Source organism: Pinus tabuliformis, chromosome 2_2 (assembly GCF_031772625.1).
Source record: "Pinus tabuliformis cultivar Carrire ecotype Pingquan chromosome 2_2, CPIR1, whole genome shotgun sequence".
Taxonomy (NCBI): Eukaryota; Viridiplantae; Streptophyta; class Pinopsida; order Pinales; family Pinaceae; genus Pinus; species Pinus tabuliformis.
The window spans coordinates 31,843,160-31,862,568 of record NC_142300.1 but is presented as its reverse complement, the minus strand read 5'-3'; the positions used below and the strand labels follow the sequence as shown (position 1 = coordinate 31,862,568).

General features: G+C 35.9%; 2 pseudogenes; both read right to left on the bottom strand.

Annotated features, from left to right (window-relative positions):
• Window positions 1–10,232: 10,232 nt before the first annotated feature.
• Window positions 10,233–10,553, bottom strand: LOC149191371 (protein SUPPRESSOR OF PHYA-105 1 pseudogene; annotated as a pseudogene).
• A 5,222-nt stretch (window positions 10,554–15,775) lies between these two features.
• On the bottom strand, window positions 15,776–16,096 carry LOC149191370 (protein SUPPRESSOR OF PHYA-105 1 pseudogene; annotated as a pseudogene).
• Window positions 16,097–19,409: the final 3,313 nt, after the last annotated feature.

Here is a 19,409-nt window from a genome sequence, read left to right as displayed (position 1 = left end):
TTCCAAGGCATACTCTAGCCTCAACCCATCGAATATCATCTTCTCAGGTCTGAAGAGATCTTGGTGCACTGATCTCCAAATTCAAACCTCCTGAGAAATAACATCGAAATTTATGCTCTAGTGTGAATCCTACTCTGATACCATGTGGAAATTATGGTGTAGATTTGAAAATTCTCATGAGGTTTTAATCAAAATTACAAGACACAAACCTACTCTACTGCTCTGCAGAAGTTTATTCACAATTTATAACAAAAAATTTAGACATGTAATAAGAAATATCACACATGCACATAGTAGTTTTCCTAGGGAAAGAAATATGCTAAAAACCCCAATGCCAACTTGCGTTAATATGATGAATAGAGACATTTTACAATTTCTTTTCTCAACTGAGCACAAGCTGCAAGTGAATAACCTATCTCTTTACGCACTAAGAAGCTCTCACCCCGACTTAGTCAATTTTTGCCTTTTCTTGAGCCCCTATTTCCTTGCACAATTCCTTGAGAAATTAGGCCCCTATTATTTAGGAATTTCTCCAAAATGGATTATTCAATTCCTAAGGTTGATAATTATGTTGCATGCAACACTTGTACACTCCTGAATAATCTACAACTGATGTTACACTGCCTTCGAATCTCCACCTCAATTGGGTAACTTGAATTCTCACATGCACTAGCTATTTTGGGTTGATTGATCAATTAATTATATGATCACTGAGTTTGACTAAAGCCCCATTGCACAACTGACCTTGCACTAGTTCCTCTAACAATTGGAACTTAGTTTAACTGAAAACAACTTGAGGTAACTGCTTTGCTTGCTACAAATTAGCAATCACACACGCTTAAATGAAATGTAACTCCTCCAACTCAAATTTACTAAATAAATTGGGTGACACAAGCCATGTCACACAAGTTAACTGCATCCAAGTTATCTGCTAATGTGGAAAATCAATTTTTCTCAATTAATTCAAGGAAAAATCAAATTGAGAATATCTTGCTGCATTTTTCAACATTGTTGATTTTGGAGTTTTCCCAACAATAAAATTGTAGCATGCCATGTGTCCAATTATTCAAATCTGATTATGAAAATTTAATCTAAGTTACTTCAATATGTCTCCTCGGATATCTAAAAATTTCATAGTATAAAGTGTCCCCAAAAAAATGTTATAAGAGATATTCCATGATCACTCATTTGAAATTGATTTCAGGATCATTCACACATCCTAAGTTCCACAAGGTATATCTCTAAAATTATAGTGAGCAAGAACATTATCATACATACTTTGAGATGTTTTATTAATACATCAAAATTTTAAGGTCTAAAACTTCTCAATAAAGAATTATAGTAAAAATTTCGATATCACTTGTTTGAAACTAATTTTAGGACCATTCACAAACCCTAAATTCCAAAGAGGATATATCTGAAAGTATAGTGAACCACAATATATTTTTTATACTAAATGTACCTTGAGATGTATTCTCAAAATTCTAAAAATTTCATATTTTGAAAGATCCCTAAAAAATATATATAATAAAATTCCAAGATGATTTTTTTGGAGTAGACAAACCCTAGAACCATAGCTTTGGCACCAAATATTATGAACCTTGTACATTAAAAATGATAAGAAAGCAATAATTATAGTTCACTTTGAGGGCGGGAACCTCCTTTTACGATGAATACAATGTATAATACCATATTTGATGATTTTAAGACCATGTCTCCTTAGTGTGTGTGAGAGAGAGAGAGAGAGATACAAAGGGCATAATTATAACGAAATCGCACAACGAAAGGTTCTAGCTGACTTAACAATATAATAATAGAATTGTAATCACTCAATATGTAGCTCCTTCAAATAATATAAGATTTATTTCAAACTTAATAATTCAATCATTTGAAGTTGTACATCACATGTGTTGCAAGGAAATTTATCATTTTCATTATCAAACATAACTCTTACACTTCCATTACATAAGTGAATTCCTCATGCATTTAACTATTTTCCATCATGGCAACTCTGTACATGTACATATAACTCAGATATTGATAACTCATTTACATTTAATCATATTTCATATAATTAAAGATACAACTTAAGCCTAAAGGAATGCTTTTCCATTCCTTCAAATTACATGTTCTTTTGGTATGACCAATTTCATACCTACATAGCTACATTCATTATTCCATATGTTAATTGACTTGGATGATACTCCCTAGAATCTTCCACATTTATCTCATTAACTTTCTAATGAGCATACTCTCACTTTGCTCATATGCATGAAGTTTTCAGGAAATCATACCATCATCATGTTCAACAATTCCTAGTTGCATAACAAATTCACTATTACATTAGCTAATCAGGCTAATTAAATTGCAAATGTCCCAATACATTTATTTTTTTAAATTCTCATTCAATATCTGATATGCATTAGCACATTACCATGCAATTTATTAAGAATTAGTGCAATTCTCATGTTGAATGACTTCCCTTTCCTAATTTCATTAACCTTCTCAAGCTTGTTTATGTTTTACAATTTAACTCTTTCATTCCTAATAAAACATCAATGGCCCCATTTCCCTTGAAAAAAATAGTATCAACTTGGTACCATTTCCTTCTGTATCCATCCAATCATTCTACACAACACAAATACTTCACAAGCATGTAACCAAATAAGTAGCTAGTAGTTCAAATATGATCTAAGAGTATCATAAAACTTAGTTATTGTCTTCATCATTTTGTAAGTCTACTTCGTCAATCATATATTTCTTTTAGTTCATACATATATGACTACATCAAAATGAATCTTTCCTTGGTTGTAATATCCAATAGCCCCTTGATGATCTTAGCTTCACGAATTAGCACCAACTCTATCATTTCAATTACTTACCTACCCACTTCAAGTGAATATTCATGAATATGCATACATACTTTTCATTCAACCATGCATTTATATAATGCCTTCAATCATTCACATTATCATACTTGTGCATTTCCTACTCCTTTTCCTCATCATTCATGTACATGTATTAATTCCAATATCATCTTGCCATATGAAAGCTTATAGTCATTCAAATGCCATGTCTCACAAGCATAAGCATAACATGTTTCCCTCTTCCACATGGAAACCAACAATAATAAATCATTCATTTCAAGTAACTTGGAATTTATAGGTGATTATTCACATCACCATAGCATAGCCAATACCTAATCTTGATTTAATTTCCATTCGTGCAATCATATCTATGCTAAATATCATATTTTTGTTGAGGAATTTCTTACCAAATTTCCTCATAGTAATTTGAGTATACCAAAACCATAGATACATGGTTGTCAAAAATCTATTGGATGCTACTTGATCAATTGGTATGTCAAGGAAGGTTCTTGGATTCCTCTTTACCAACCTCTCTATCATAAATTTATTATCCATAGTATTATATCCACAATACTATATGCATATCCTCATTATCTTATCCAACCATACTGTCAATATGTTCATGGTTACATGTTCATCATTTTTTGATGTTTTTAACCATCTTAGTAAAATTATAAGAAAAAGCAAATTTGAGACTTTATTCATGCTATATGTATGATTATTCATTATCATATGCACCTAGCATATCTATTTACACCTAACATATCACTTTCCTAATACCTATCAATGCATATGAATTTTGTTTTTTTGGCTATTCAATCTCTTTCATTTTTATCATACCTATGCTATATTAGCATATAACAACATTTTGGAAAATTGAGAAAAAAATTAAAAATAGCAAGAGACAAGTTGAGATATCTCCCCTCATAATTATGGACACATCACTTAGCCATGTGATTCTGCAAATACCATTCTATTGAGTTGTTTAGGGGAAATATACAACATCTTGACTGTATCATTCACAACATTCATAATCAACATTCCACTAAATTTATTTATTCACTACATCCAACACTCCTATCTCAATCTCTTAGCAATGATCTATCACACATGTCATAACATTTTGTGACATCCTTTTACAAACAATCTTGGGTCTATGTAGTTTTTATAAAATATCTATTAATTTCCTTTCCCATGCCATAGAACCTCATTATTGTACTCCTTGCTCTGGAACCTCTACTTTGTGATTTACCTTTGATCCATGCTATCTCAATACATGATCCATTTCCTAGTGATTCTATCTTTGGGGTCTATCTATAACACTTTAGGCATCATGTTGAGCCCTAACATTTATAATTTTCCCTCTTGGATTATCTCTGGGCCATCTAGGTCTAGCTTTCATAATTTTCTCTCTAGGATTATCTTTGGGCCATGTAAGTCTAGCTTCGATAATTTCCCCTCTTGGATTATCTTTGGAATCTAGGTCTAGTGTTTGAACTCTGCCATAATACATGAAGATTCACTAAACTTAATTACCATCTATTTTTTCTGTTGAGACAACATATCCTATGTTAATCTCACTCTAGTATTTCTAACAATAAATTCATAGTGGTATATTATAGCCCATCAATTCATTGTGTTGGACAACTACTATGATACCATTATGTAACTACCACCCACACCTAACCTTTTAGGACACCTCAAGGAGATGAGGATAATATAATTTTTTATTTAGTCCCTCAATTCAAACCTCATTTCCAAGGTCACCGTCATCTTTTTCTCATTGAGATATTCCCAATGACTATGATTTTGTTAAATTTTAGGTTATGGGCACAAAGTTATGGCCCTTTGAAGTTCACCATGAGACCCTTCTCTCACTTTCCACATCAACACATGACAATTTCACATTCCCATGTACCATTTGTCCCATGCCATGTTAGCATCCCCATTAGAGATTTACCTTTCCTTGCGTTACATTGCTACCATTGGCCATCAATGAAATCTTTTGACATTTTGCCAACCCTTACATAAATCACCAATGTAACCATTGGCTATTGAAATGATCCTTTGGTTTTGGGCCATACCTTATGCAAATCATCGACATGGCCATTGACCATTAACTCAATCCTTTGACATTGCACGAATATTTAGGCAAATCATCGACATTACCATGTATCAATGGAATATTTTGGAATTGTGCCAACCCTTACATAGATCATTGACGTGACCATCAGTAATTTGAACAATCCTTTGGCATTGCGCCAACCCTCAAGAAAATCATTGTTACTACCATTGGACATCAGTTCATAATGCTAATGCATTCACATGCCAAATCAGTGATAAAACTTTTTGATTTATTATTGACCTTCCATATGTCCATATCACATCATTTTCCATACATCCACATCACCAATGGTCCCTCCATGTGATTATTTCACATCAATATCATACCACCATATCAGTTCCATTCATATTACCACATAGATTGTACCACATCCTTGTCCATACAATGATGTGAACTCTGCCATGCCATTACTTTTAATACTATGTGGATCCTACCAAATCATCATTTGTACTACCACATGTACCATGCCATGTCATCTTCAAACAATTCATAAAATTTTTAAAGACTAGTCGAAGTGCCAATAATTTCATTAGTCATCAATAGAAAATAAATTTTCCATGGCAGTTCTCGCTATTTGACTACTAATAGCTTTACCAAAGTGTCGATAGAAAGTTAAATGTGACAATGCATTACCAAAGTTTCAATGAAAATTAAAGGTGTCAAAGGCTTCATTAGGCTTCAATAACATGTCATCTTCAAACAACTCATAAAATTTTGAAAGACTAGTTGAAGTGCCAATAATTTCATTAATCATCAATAGAAAATAAATTTTCCATGGTGGTTCTCGCTATTTGACTACTGATAGCTTTACCAAAGTGTCGATGGAAAGTTAAATGTGACAATGGATTACCAAAGTTTCAATGAAAATTAAAGGTGTCGAAGGTTTCATTAGGTTTCAATAATACCTGTGAGTTTTTCAATGTGATTACTTCATGCATTTCCCCAACTATTGATGGCTTCATTGAGCTTCAACAAAATCTGTAAATTTTCTCATTGTCAATGTTTGATCCATTCACCCAATTGTCGATGGTTTCATTAGGTATTGAAAAAAATTGAAAATTTCCACTATAAATGCATATACTAGAGAATCAATCATTGATAATGCCAACTCTTTTAACCATAATGAAGAATATTTAACAATACTCTAGAAATACTGAACTTCGTTGTACATGCAAATCCTTTCAAACAAGAAGTTACTACAAGAGTTCTTAAAATCCTAGTAGATATACACATTACCCAAGATCCATTACGTCTAGAATTAGCGCAATACATAAATGAAACTCTTTCTTCGGAAGAAGACTCAATTCTGATAATTTTTGAAAAAATAATTTCTTACCTAGAATCACTAATCCTACAATATTCATGTAAATATTTGCCTAGGTGTGTGTGTGTATATATATATATATATATATATATATATATATCAATTGGGGTTATCTCGGGTGGTTGGGAATAATGGCTGTTATCGCCCCCACTCAAGTTCAATTCCTTGCAAGTGACACAATGATGTAAAATATTGTTGTAATGGCTACTGGCCTATGAATATTGTTCTATTGACCCTCACTCTCACCATCGGGCTGAGAGAGAGGATGATTTACTTATATATATATATGAATTCTAACTTTTAAAAAATAAGTTATTCCATAAATACATCAAATTTTGGTAAATAACCAAATTCTTACCCAAAATTACCAATAATCCAATGTGTATGCAAATCTTGGTATATATATATATATATAAAGAAAGTGAGTTTACTTCCCATGATTAAGAAATGGCTCAAGCCACATTGAACCAAGAACTTATCCATGCTGATGAAGAGACATAAGGCAAAGTAAAATGACTATATATATATATATATATATATGAGTTTCCTTCCCTTGATTAACCAATGAATCAGGTCATATAAAACCAATAACTTACCCATGTTGATGAAGAGACATGTGGCAAAGTAAATGACTAGCTATTATGCATTAAGATCAATAATATATACTTCATCAACTAAATCTATTTGATGCCATAAGGGAAAAATTACTCTGAGGCTAGCTAGCCTTAAAAATGCCTTTGCAAAGAAGACCTCCAAGTCTTCTTAACCCTTTATCAAAATAAATTTCAACCATATGAACACCACAACTATACCCACAAAGGTCTTCAAAGTACCTAGTATATTTAGAAGACTATAAGGTCTTCAATTCAAGTCTTCAAATATGTTACACATGATCATGGATTCATTAGATATTTTTTTAAGAATTAATTCAAATATTCTATGTAGACTTTCTTTCTCTAGTATTCACCATAAAAAAATACATTTTTACTCTTGGAATCAATTTCCTAAATCCATTAGAATATCCTTCCTTTGAGCTACAAGTCCAAAAATTCTTTGCATGATTAGTGCAAGCTCAAACCTCATATTTGATATCCACTGGCACTCTTCCACTACCACCTGATCATCAAGGATGCTTAAGAGGATAAGAGAAAAAGTTTTCCTCTGTCCTTCCAGCCTTACATTCTGATTCAAAGGGATTGTTACAACCCTATCTCCAAGGTTAGTAGGTGGCCAGGACACCTAAAAATCCTTTGTCCCCATTAAAAAATTTAGGCATACAACCACATGTAAAAATTCATTAACCAAGTTTACTACTTAACAAGCAACCATATTTATTTACACATTTTCATTCATCATTTATGAATAAATACTTTAATAATAAATACATAGGGATACTTATATGAACATTACTTGCTTTTGGCAATCAATTTGGGAAGGATCCTTTTACACCCAACCATAGTTTCAATTGGACATCAACATCCTAAAGATGGTAACCCCTTATCCAAGCCATGATATCATAAGGAAAAAATTAATATATCATTAGTAAATGTGATAGGTGAAGGAAACTCTACAAATATGAAAACATTAGAGAACATTTTTCCGCATTCAGCTTAGAGCCTCCGCGACCTCCATATGCTTCTCTACTAGTCAACAAAGGAATTATGGAAACCACTTCTCTACTCTACAATCCATTTGTGATTTCCTTTCCCATTTCTTATCATGCTCACCCAACATGCATCAAATCGCAACCCCCTCTTCCCAAATAAGTTGCAGAGCTCCCCTGCCAATCTATGACATGCACAATTCATTTTTATAGATCCCAAAACACAATATATTCCCTTGGAACACCCCAACTCAAGAATGGTAGCATTCTACATTGTGAATGTGATACTCTTGACATTCATGTATCTCTAGTCTTTATGTGTATGTCCAAAGTCATCCCATTATATGGCCAAACTCCTCTCTCTATGTATGCTTGTTTCACCTCATTTTCCATTCATAGGTCTCTACCCCTTTGCAAAATTTCCACATTCAATACCATTTATTGGTGTACATTCCCATGTTTACCTTAGTAAAATAGGAATATCCATGGGTTAGCTTCAAAATACAAGGAATCTACTCATTCCATTCCTTTCACTAAATTTTCAAGCAACATTTCAACTGCCACCCAACTTTCACAATTATGAGGGTGATTTTTCCAACCACCTAGTTATTCACAATCAATGAGTTCCTAGGTAAGAGGAGCAAGGTTGATATTTGAATTTGAATTTCATGGTAAGGATTTAATAAGACAATTCCTACACCCCCCTCACCATTTTTCATCTCATGGTATCATAGCCTATATCAATACTCATACGTTCTTAGTTGGATATATTAGCACATACATTAATCAAGCATTTAGATTGCATATGTTCCTTGATTCAACTAGTTAATATTTGTCACAATATCAAAATATTTATGCCAACATATGAAATATAATACAATTAACATACTTAATTACAAATTAACACAGGGGTCAATATGGGTGTTATCACAAAATCAGGTACTAAGGGCTGCAACTTAGCAAGATCTTATGTAACTATTTCAAACCAGGCTTTAGACTAAGGCTTAGCCTCCTTAGTCAGAGAGGGCTCTCTCAAACAAACTATTGATTATGACTAACACTAAGAGGGCTAACTCTTGAGATGAAAACTTAATAAACATGCTGGTTGGACAGACAACATAAGATTTCTTCCATTGGGCTCATGGAGTCAAACACCATTTCAGTAAACCATAAAACTACTCATTCATGGAAGTCAGGGCATGTAATGTTTAAACACTCAAGACAACTCTCAAATAAACCTCAACTTACAAATACACACAGGAAGTCAGAGCAACAATGTGAATTCTGAGTGATTGTGTATTTATACAGCTGTAAAACATAAAGGATAAAACAAAACACATATATCTTGAGCATCTGAAACAATGTATGAATCCTGAGAAGAAAAAGTAGTCTCTTATATTATTGTAACAAGTCTTTACATAAGCCAATATAAACTCTCTTTATTCAAAAACATCCAACCCTTATTACATCCAAGTTTGATCCATATATAGGAATACATGCTTAACCACCTCGAGCTTCCTCCTCCAGCATGAGGGGAGCATCGAAGGTTGCTATTAACTATCCTTATCTACTGTATAACTAATTCATTAATTACATGATTGCTGAACTGTAATTACAAATGGTCTTAATTTACTCAAAACTCAAAATCTGTCCTCCTCGTAGCATGATGCTTTTTTGACTCTTGACACATGTCCTCTATCTGTTTTGGTTGAGGTATCTTGGAGGAGAATACACTGAACGAGCTGGCTTTGGATTCTAGTTGCGCAGATGGCTCATTAATTAACCAAGAGAAGTGCTCTGTTTTTACGGTCCCTGTCTCCCATCATTCTTCATCACTTAAAGAACATGTCCCCTGCTCTCTAATTCTTCATAAACAACGCATATCACCATACTCTCCAATGAGCTGGAAGCCTTGTGAGCTGAACAAGTGTACAAACAAAAATCTCCGATAACCTTAACAGGAACCCTAACAATTCGGTCATAAAGTACCTTTAACGAGACTTGAGCTAGAAACAAAATATTTCACCTTTTCCAAAATGCACATCTGTCATTCTCTGAATAGCTAGGAGAGTCTTTTATGGTCTCCCTTATGTTCTTGAGGCATTTCCTTCAAAAATTTGCTGATCTCATCATTAAACTGTATGTCTGCGTTCAAAAACAAAACCTACAGCAGTTTCGTAGCGCGCTACGAAACTGCTGTGTAATTTCAAAAACATAACTTCAACCCAAAATCCTTATCAACTGAATATTGCCAGTGGAATTTGCAGTCACCATTATTTTTGATTTCCTTCTCCAGCATACACTTGAAACAAACTAACCACTATTATCTTCCATTCCTTGACTAGATATAGGGTCTTCAAATCCAAATCTATGTGATCCCATAGGCATAGGCAGAGATTTGTAGTAGGCAAAAACAGAATTGATCTTTGAACCACATGCAATATATCCATCCATGACAGAAAACCCCACAACAATCTTCTCATTGGTATGACCAGTATAGGTCAGAGTATAAGCATTATTGGATAACCCAGAAGGATTGGCTTTTGTAAAATCCCACAACTTGAGTGTGTTATCTGTAGATGCAGAAATTTCACTCTCTCTATTGCTAAATTCCAGCGTTCCTCTGTTTCTCATCTTTAACAAAGTGAAGAGCCACTTCCGGGAATCCCTTCTGCTGTAGGTAAGCAATCTTATTACCTTTTCCAGCCTCAACATATCTGTAATTCCACTCTTGACCACTCAATATTTATTTAATAAGGATCTCTTCTTGAATGACTCAATACTGCTGCTATCCAGACACTGAGAACTTATCTCTGCTTGGCCACTAACAACACTGACAGAATCTGCAATTGAACTTCTATCTGATATTCCGTTTGATGAGGAAGCGAATTGTTGTTGAGTGCTCAGCATCTTGAAATCACATCCGTTTTTCCTTGACTGGTAAGTATTCCACAACCTTTGTATAAAAGAATAAATCACTGTTACTTGGCTTATCCCTTCTTGGTCATTCTCTGCAAGGACTTTTATAACTCGGACAAAGCATTCAAATTTTTTTAAAGTTTCTTAGATGCAGAATTACATGAGAAGGCTTTTGCTGATCTCTTTTAACCAATTCCAAGGCCAGTAACTCATCCCATGGAACATCCCATTGTATTTTACAAGGCATTGTAAGTGTCTTGTTCGATGATGAGCACTGAACCATTAAGTCACGCCTTTTTGTGATCAACAGAATCAAACGATGAGGTAAATCAAAGTGCTCCTCATAAGAATCTGACCACGCGAATTTTGAAGGTTATTTGAAAATCTCAGTGCATCCAAAATGTCTACTTACTTCTGCAAGGTGAGGTACCATCTGTCCACGTGCTGCCCTTTCATCATAAACCTCGAGCAGACCATTTCCCCGGATTGCACGCGGGAGCCTGATCCTATTTGAAGTTGATTTGTTTTCAACACCATGCACAGTCAAGGAAACAAAATCTAAAATTCCACTCACAGGCTGAACAACAAAACCCAAACAAGCTGTCCCAAGACCCTGTATAAAACCAAAAATGCCATGTTCTCTGGCGCTTGCCCAGGGCTTGGTCAAGAGTGCCAAATTTACATGCCAAATACGCCTTAACCGACACTGTTTTACCTGTAGTAAGACCCGTAATCTCCTTATAGAAATGTACAAGTGAATCAAGGTCCTTTAATCCACGATAGCGCACCGTTGATGTCTGGTTTTGTAGAAAGAAAGATGGAAAACTATGAACTCCATTTCTCGAAAGAACACTGGGCATTAGAACAGACTCCTCTACAGCTACATGGTAAATCTTTGGAAACGTTGAGGATAGGTCATCATATAAAAATCGACACAACTTTGAAAATGGACACCATGAAGCATGAAATAGCACCGCCATGTGGGCATTATGATAACGTAGCATCTCCAATTACCGCCACGACATGTCCTCTTTTCCTCAATGCTTGCACCAAGTCAGCAAGCATTATACGCAGCAGGTGCAGCATACGGCATCATACACCCGTCAGCTTCAAAATCTTGTGATGCTCTCCACTGCATCTCATTGATAGTAGAAACTTGTCGAGATTGTTTCTTCTTCTTCTTTCTTGCTGGCTATTGTGGCTGGTTAACAGGTGGCTTCATTTCAGTAATAATTTCCTTCACATTTGGCATGTCAGATCTAGAAGGAGCTGTCTGTGCGTCCTTTGCACATCCTGAAAGAGAAGGAGACGAAACTTTGGACCTGGGACACCTGGCAGACTCCATATCTTGAACTTGTAGAAAGCTGCCAGCATTTTCTGCAATGGTGGTGTTGGTCTCTAAAATTCGATTTATGGTATCACGAAGAGTCTTATTTGGCAAGAGATCATCTGCAAGAATGTTTGTTGCTCCACATACGCGCCTGGACTTTGATATGATATGGTCCCTAATGCATTTGTCACAGTATCTTTTGAAACAACATTTGCTGGTCAGTACAACATCTTTCATTACTTCATTGCATAAAGGGCAATGCAATTCAGGTGGCAGTTCACCAACAGAACGGGTAGGTGGGAACCCCTCAACTTCCTTATCAAAAACAGCTGCGTTAGGCCTCAAAACTGCAACTGCCCCGCTTAGCAATACATAAGAGTCGTCAGGAGTAGCAACAAGCATTGATTTGGGAAATCTTTTTCCCAATTCAAAAATATTACAATAGAAGGAACCCCTGTTCTAACCCCTGACATGAGAGCTTCCCTTACACTTGCAACAGTGCCAAAATAAATGATGTGATATCTACAGTCTAATCCCTTGTTGATTCCACTGATTACCACCGGAGGCTTCTTCCAAAGAAAGAGTGTTCCAGATAATCCCAATGAAACACCATCTGCTGGGGTACTAAAAACCTTATAAGCTGACAACTGTTGATGCAAACCCAATGAATTTTGATAAACATGACAGATGGAAAAGAATGGTTGTGAATGCGAACAAATCCCCAATCTCGTAGCGCAGCCAGTGCGAAATCGGTGTTTTTCGCTACGAAATCACTAAAACAGGCTGCGCTGCGAAACTGCTAAAGGATTTATGCGCTGCGAAAACACCTTGTCCTTAAGCTAGGCTAAAAATTTTTGGCAACAGAATTTTCAGTGATAACAGTGGCTCCACTTGGGATAGTGTGCCCTTGTGGTACGCTAAGAACCTGCAGTTCCAGTGCCTTATCCTCTTTTGATGAACAAAAATTTATTTGACCAACATCTTCTTCAAGCTTCTTGGGCCTTCACCTCGGGCTTTAGCTGGATGATCACTATAAGAGAAGGAAATCTACATCTACTGAAAAATAAATGCTCAGTCAACTTTGAGCTTATTTGCATTTTCCTACCTACCTACCCTAACAATTCAAACTTCCCTCAGCTCAATCAATATGAAATTTCCAATGCAGCCAATCATTTGTCTCATCTGATATTTGATTTCTTTGACTGCATCGGAGTTCAGAGCCAATATGATAGTGTGATGACCGCTGCCACTGAAATTGTCTCTGATCTTTATAGGCAAACTGAAACACTGGAGTGTAAAACTCCTCCATGTAATCAGCTATAGGATCCCAGAATACACGATCAGCTTGATTTTTCTTGTAACTTTCCGGCTGTGCAAACTGATCTTCAACCACAGTGTTCAGTTCCTCAATCGTGAAAGAGAAAGGAACCAACATTGTCTCCTTGCGTTCTGCCATAGAAAACTTCTGAAAATAATGATCATGATTATGAAAACTGTATGCCTGAATTTGTCCTTCTAAACCTTCAATTTCTTTCTCAATGTCCTCAGCAACTTCATCCAAAAATCTCATCTTATCCTCTGCTTTATAGTCAAATGACTTTAGATACGAGGACAAGGACAAAGAAAAATTTTCACCTATTTCTTCATTAATATGATCATCATTCCATTGTTTGAAACCCACAACTGAAGGAGAGTTTGCCACCACCTCTGACCTATCTATCCATTCCTCCAAAAACATAAGCCATAAGTCTTGAAATGACTTAACGGATTTGATAGGAAAACTTTCAATCCATTGTTTGCATTTCCCTTGAAGTGAATCATAAAATAACATAATGCAAACATCCTCATGTTTGACTCTAAGAAGCTCAGCAAAATGACAGAAATCTGAGATATGCTTCAGAGTTAAACTCAAATCTTCTCCATTAAATTTGGGACCATTCCTTAGAAAATATGCATCCTTGGGAAAATGATTTGGGAAACCATGAATTCCTGAAAAATCTATGCATGCATACCTTGAACTAAGAATGGTAGCTTCTGGGTCTTTCATAACTCCAGTGGAATCACCATGAATGTATGAATTTTGAATTCTTCAACAATGGAGTCGCCAAGGTAGATTTGCAGCCTTGAAAACCTTCTGAGCTCCTGCTACCTTCAGAAGTTCAGCTTCATAATTTCGGGAATGAGTAATCTTCAGACTCCCGGCAGACGCACCAAAATGTTATCACAAAATCAGGTACTAAGGGCTGCCACTTAGCAAGATCTTATGTAACTATTTCAAACCAGGCTTTAGACTAAGGCTTAGCCTCCTTAGTCAGAGAGGGCTCTCTCAAACAAACTATTGATTATGACTAACACTAAGAGGGCTAACTCTTGAGATGAAAACTTAATAAACATGCTGGTTGGACAGACAACATAAGATTTCTTCCATTGGGGTCATGGAGTCAAACACCATTTCAGTAAACCATAAAACTACTCATTCATGGAAGTCAGGGCATGTAATGTTTAAACACTCAAGACAACTCTTAAATAAACCTCAACTTACAAATACACACAGGAAGTCAGAGCAACAATGTGAATTCTGAGTGATTGTGTATTTATACAGCTGTAAAACATAAAGGATAAAACAAAACACATATATCTTGAGCATCTGAAACAATGTATGAATCCTGAGAAGAAAAAGTAGTCTCTTATATTACTGTAACAAGTCTTTACATAAGCCAATATATACTCTCTTTATTCAAAAACATCCAACCCTTATTACATCCAAGTTTGATCCATATATAGGAATACATGCTTAACCACCTCGAGCTTCCTCCTCCAGCATGAGGGGAGCATCGAAGGTTGCTATTAACTATCCTTATCTACTGTATAACTAATTCATTAATTACATGATTGCTGAACTGTAATTACAAATGGTCTTAATTTACTCAAAACTCAAAATCTGTCCTCCTCGTAGCATGATGCTTTTTTGACTCTTGACACATGTCCTCTATCTGTTTTGGTTGAGGTATCTTGGAGGAGAATACACTGAACGAGCTGGCTTTGGATTCTAGTTGCGCAGATGGCTCATTAATTAACCAAGAGAAGTGCTTTGTTTTTACGGTCCCTGTCTCCCATCATTCTTCATCACTTAAAGAACATGTCCCCTGCTCTCTAATTCTTCATAAACAACGCATATCACCATACTCTCCAATGAGCTGGAAGCCTTGTGAGCTGAACAAGTGTACAAACAAAAATCTCCGATAACCTTAACAGGAACCCTAACAATTCGGTCATAAAGTACCTTTAACAAGACTTGAGCTAGAAACAAAATATTTCACCTTTTCCAAAATGCACATCTGTCATTCTCTGAATAGCTAGGAGAGTCTTTTAAAGTTTCCCTTATGTTCTTGAGGCATTTCCTTCAAAAATTTGCTGATCTCATCATTAAACTGTATGTCTGCGTTCAAAAACAAAACCTACAGTAGTTTCGTAGCGCGCTACGAAACTGCTGTGTAATTTCAAAAACATAACTTCAACCCAAAATCCTTATCAACTGAATATTGCCAGTGGAATTTGCAGTCACCATTATTTTTGATTTCCTTCTCCAGCATACACTTGAAACAAACTAACCACTATTATCTTCCATTCCTTGACTAGATATAGGGTCTTCAAATCCAAATCTATGTGATCCCATAGGCATAGGCAGAGATTTGTAGTAGGCAAAAACAGAATTGATCTTTGAACCACATGCAATATATCCATCCATGACAGAAAACCCCACAACAATCTTCTCATTGGTATGACCAGTAGAGGTCAGAGTATAAGCATTATTGGATAACCCAGAAGGATTGGCTTTTGTAAAATCCCACAACTTGAGTGTGTTATCTGTAGATGCAGAAATTTCACTCTCTCTATTGCTAAATTCCAGCGTTCCTCTGTTTCTCATCTTTAACAAAGTGAAGAGCCACTTCCGGGAATCCCTTCTGCTGTAGGTAAGCAATCTTATTACCTTTTCCAGCCTCAACATATCTGTAATTCCACCCTTGACCACTCAATATTTATTTAATAAGGATCTCTTCTTGAATGACTCAATACTTCTGCTATCCAGACACTGAGAACTTATCTCTGCTTGGCCACTAACAACACTGACATAATCTGCAATTGAACTTCTATCTGATATTCCGTTTGATGAGGAAGCGAATTGTTGTTGAGTGCTCAGCATCTTGAAATCACAGCCGTTTTTCCTTGACTGGTAAGTATTCCACAACCTTTGTATAAAAGAATAAATCACTGTTACTTGGCTTGTCCCTTCTTGGTCATTCTCTGCAAGGACTTTTATAACTCGGACAAAGCATTCAAATTTTTTTAAAGTTTCTTAGATGCAGAATTACATGAGAAGGCTTTTGCTGATCTCTTTTAACCAATTCCAAGGCCAGTAACTCATCCCATGGAACATCCCATTGTATTTTACAAGGCTTTGTAAGTGTCTTGTTCGATGATGAGCACTGAACCATTAAGTCACGCCTTTTTGTGATCAACAGAATCAAACGATGAGGTAAATCAAAGTGCTCCTCATAAGAATCTAACCACGCGAATTTTGAAGGTTCTTTGAAAATCTCAGTGCATCCAAAATGTCTACTTACTTCTGCAAGGTGAGGTACCATCTGTCCACGTGCTGCCCTTTCATCATAAACCTCGAGCAGACCATTTCCCCGGATTGCACGCTGGAGCCTGATCCTATTTGAAGTTGATTTGTTTTCAACACCATGCACAGTCAAGGAAACAAAATCTAAAATTCCACTCACAGGCTGAACAACAAAACCCAAACAAGCTGTCCCAAGACCCTGTATAAAACCAAAAATGCCATGTTCTCTGGCGCTTGCCCAGGGCTTGGTCAAGAGTGCCAAATTTACATGCCAAATACGCCTTAACCGACACTGTTTTACCTGTAGTAAGACCCGCAATCTCCTTATAGAAATGTACAAGTGAATCAAGGTCCTTTAATCCACGATAGCGCACCGTTGATGTCTGGTTTTGTAGAAAGAAAGATGGAAAACTATGAACTCCATTTCTCGAAAGAACACTGGGCATTAGAACAGAATCCTCTACAGCTACATGGTAAATCTTTGGAAACGTTGAGGATAGGTCATCATATAAAAATCGACACAACTTTGAAAATGGACACCATGAAGCATGAAACAGCACCGCCATGTGGGCATTATGATAACGTAGCATCTCCAATTACCACCACGACATATCCTCTTTTCCTCAATGCTTGCACCAAGTCAGCAAGCATTATACGCAACAGGTGCAGCATACGGCATCATATACCCGTCAGCTTCAAAATCTTGTGATGCTCTCCACTGCATCTCATTGATAGTAGAAACTTGTCGAGATCGTTTCTTCTTCTTCTTTCTTGCTGGCTATTGTGGCTGGTTAACAGGTGGCTTCATTTCAGTAATAATTTCCTTCACATTTGGCATGTCAGATCTAGAAGGAGCTGTCTGTGCGTCCTTTGCACATCCTGAAAGAGAAGGAGACGGAACTTTGGACCTGGGACACCTGGCAGACTCCATATCTTGAACTTGTAGAAAGCTGCCAGCATTTTCTGCAATGGTGGTGTTGGTCTCTAAAATTCGATTTATGGTATCACGAAGAGTCTTATTTGGCAAGAGATCATCTGCAAGAATGTTTGTTGCTCCACATACGAGCCTGGACTTTGATATGATATGGTCCCTAATGCATTTGTCACAGTAGCTTTTGAAACAGCATTTGCTGGTCAGTACAACATCTTTCATTACTTCATTGCATAAAGGGCAATGCAATTCAGGTGGCAGTTCACCAACAGAACGGGTAGGTGGGAACCCCTCAACTTCCTTATCAAAAACAGTTGCGTTAGGCCTCAAAACTGCAACTGCCCCGCTTAGCAATACATAAGAGTCGTCAGGAGTAGCAACAAGCATTGATTTGGGAAATCTTTTTCCCAATTCAAAAATATTACAATAGAAGGAACCCCTGTTCTAACCCCTGACATGAGAGCTTCCCTTACACTTGCAACAGTGCCAAAATAAATGATGTGATATCTACAGTCTAATCCCTTGTTGATTCCACTGATTACCACCGGAGGCTTCTTCCAAAGAAAGAGTGCTCCAGATAATCCCAATGAAACACCATCTGCTGGGGTACTAAAAACCTTATAAGCTGACAACTGTTGATGCAAACCCAATGAATTTTGATAAACATGACAGATGGAAAAGAATGGTTGTGAATGCAAACAAATCCCCAATTTCGTAGCGCAGCCAGTGCGAAATCGGTGTTTTTCGCTACGAAATCACTAAAACAGGCTGCGCTGCGAAACTGCTAAAGGATTTATGCGCTGCGAAAACACCTTGTCCTTAAGCTAGGCTAAAAATTTTTGGCAACTGAATTTTCAGTGATAAAAATGGGGATGTTACATTCAATATTTCATGTATTTTAGCTTTCCTCTAAATTTTCTTCAATCTCATTCTTTTCCTCTTCAAAATGGTCCTTGATATTCTAGTTGAAATAAATAACACTTATGAAAGTGTTTTTCATAGATAAGATGATTTAATTGATAGAGGAAGATCAACCCAAGTAGAAATGGTAGCAACTATTCCAATTTTTTCTATTTCATCTCCCAAAAGATATATTTTTTACCTATAATTTGTAATAATGTCTGCATATACTATACACATATTTACGATGTGGGGAAATTGTAACTTTGTAACCCAAGTTACACAAAGCTCCCCATTGGATCTTTATTCATTGCTTCAAAATTTTCCAATGATTGGAGGAATCCTAGACCACTCTATCAACATCTTACTATTTTTTTATACAAAATATGGGTGGGAATGGTACAATCAACATCTTTATTTAAGGAAATGTTCCATAATATTTTGGAAATGTATTCCAAGCACTGAGTCTTTCTTATCCATCTATGGATTTAGCTAAATCATTTTGCTAAGAAATATTCAACAAACTTCTACAACTACAAGGCTAAATGATTTCATTTTGTAGAAATAAAGCTCCTATTTTGTTCCATGTTTAGCTTTTGATGATTGTATATTCTCAAGATCAAAATATTTATATAGTTGGTTGTAGTCATTTGAATATAATTCTTGGTTCATATCTGATTAGGAAGAATTGTGTTCTACAAGAAAAGTGTAAATATACATAATACAATGCATGTAAATCCTTTGCTATTCCTTTTACTACGAGATTAGATGGAGGTTCCACTA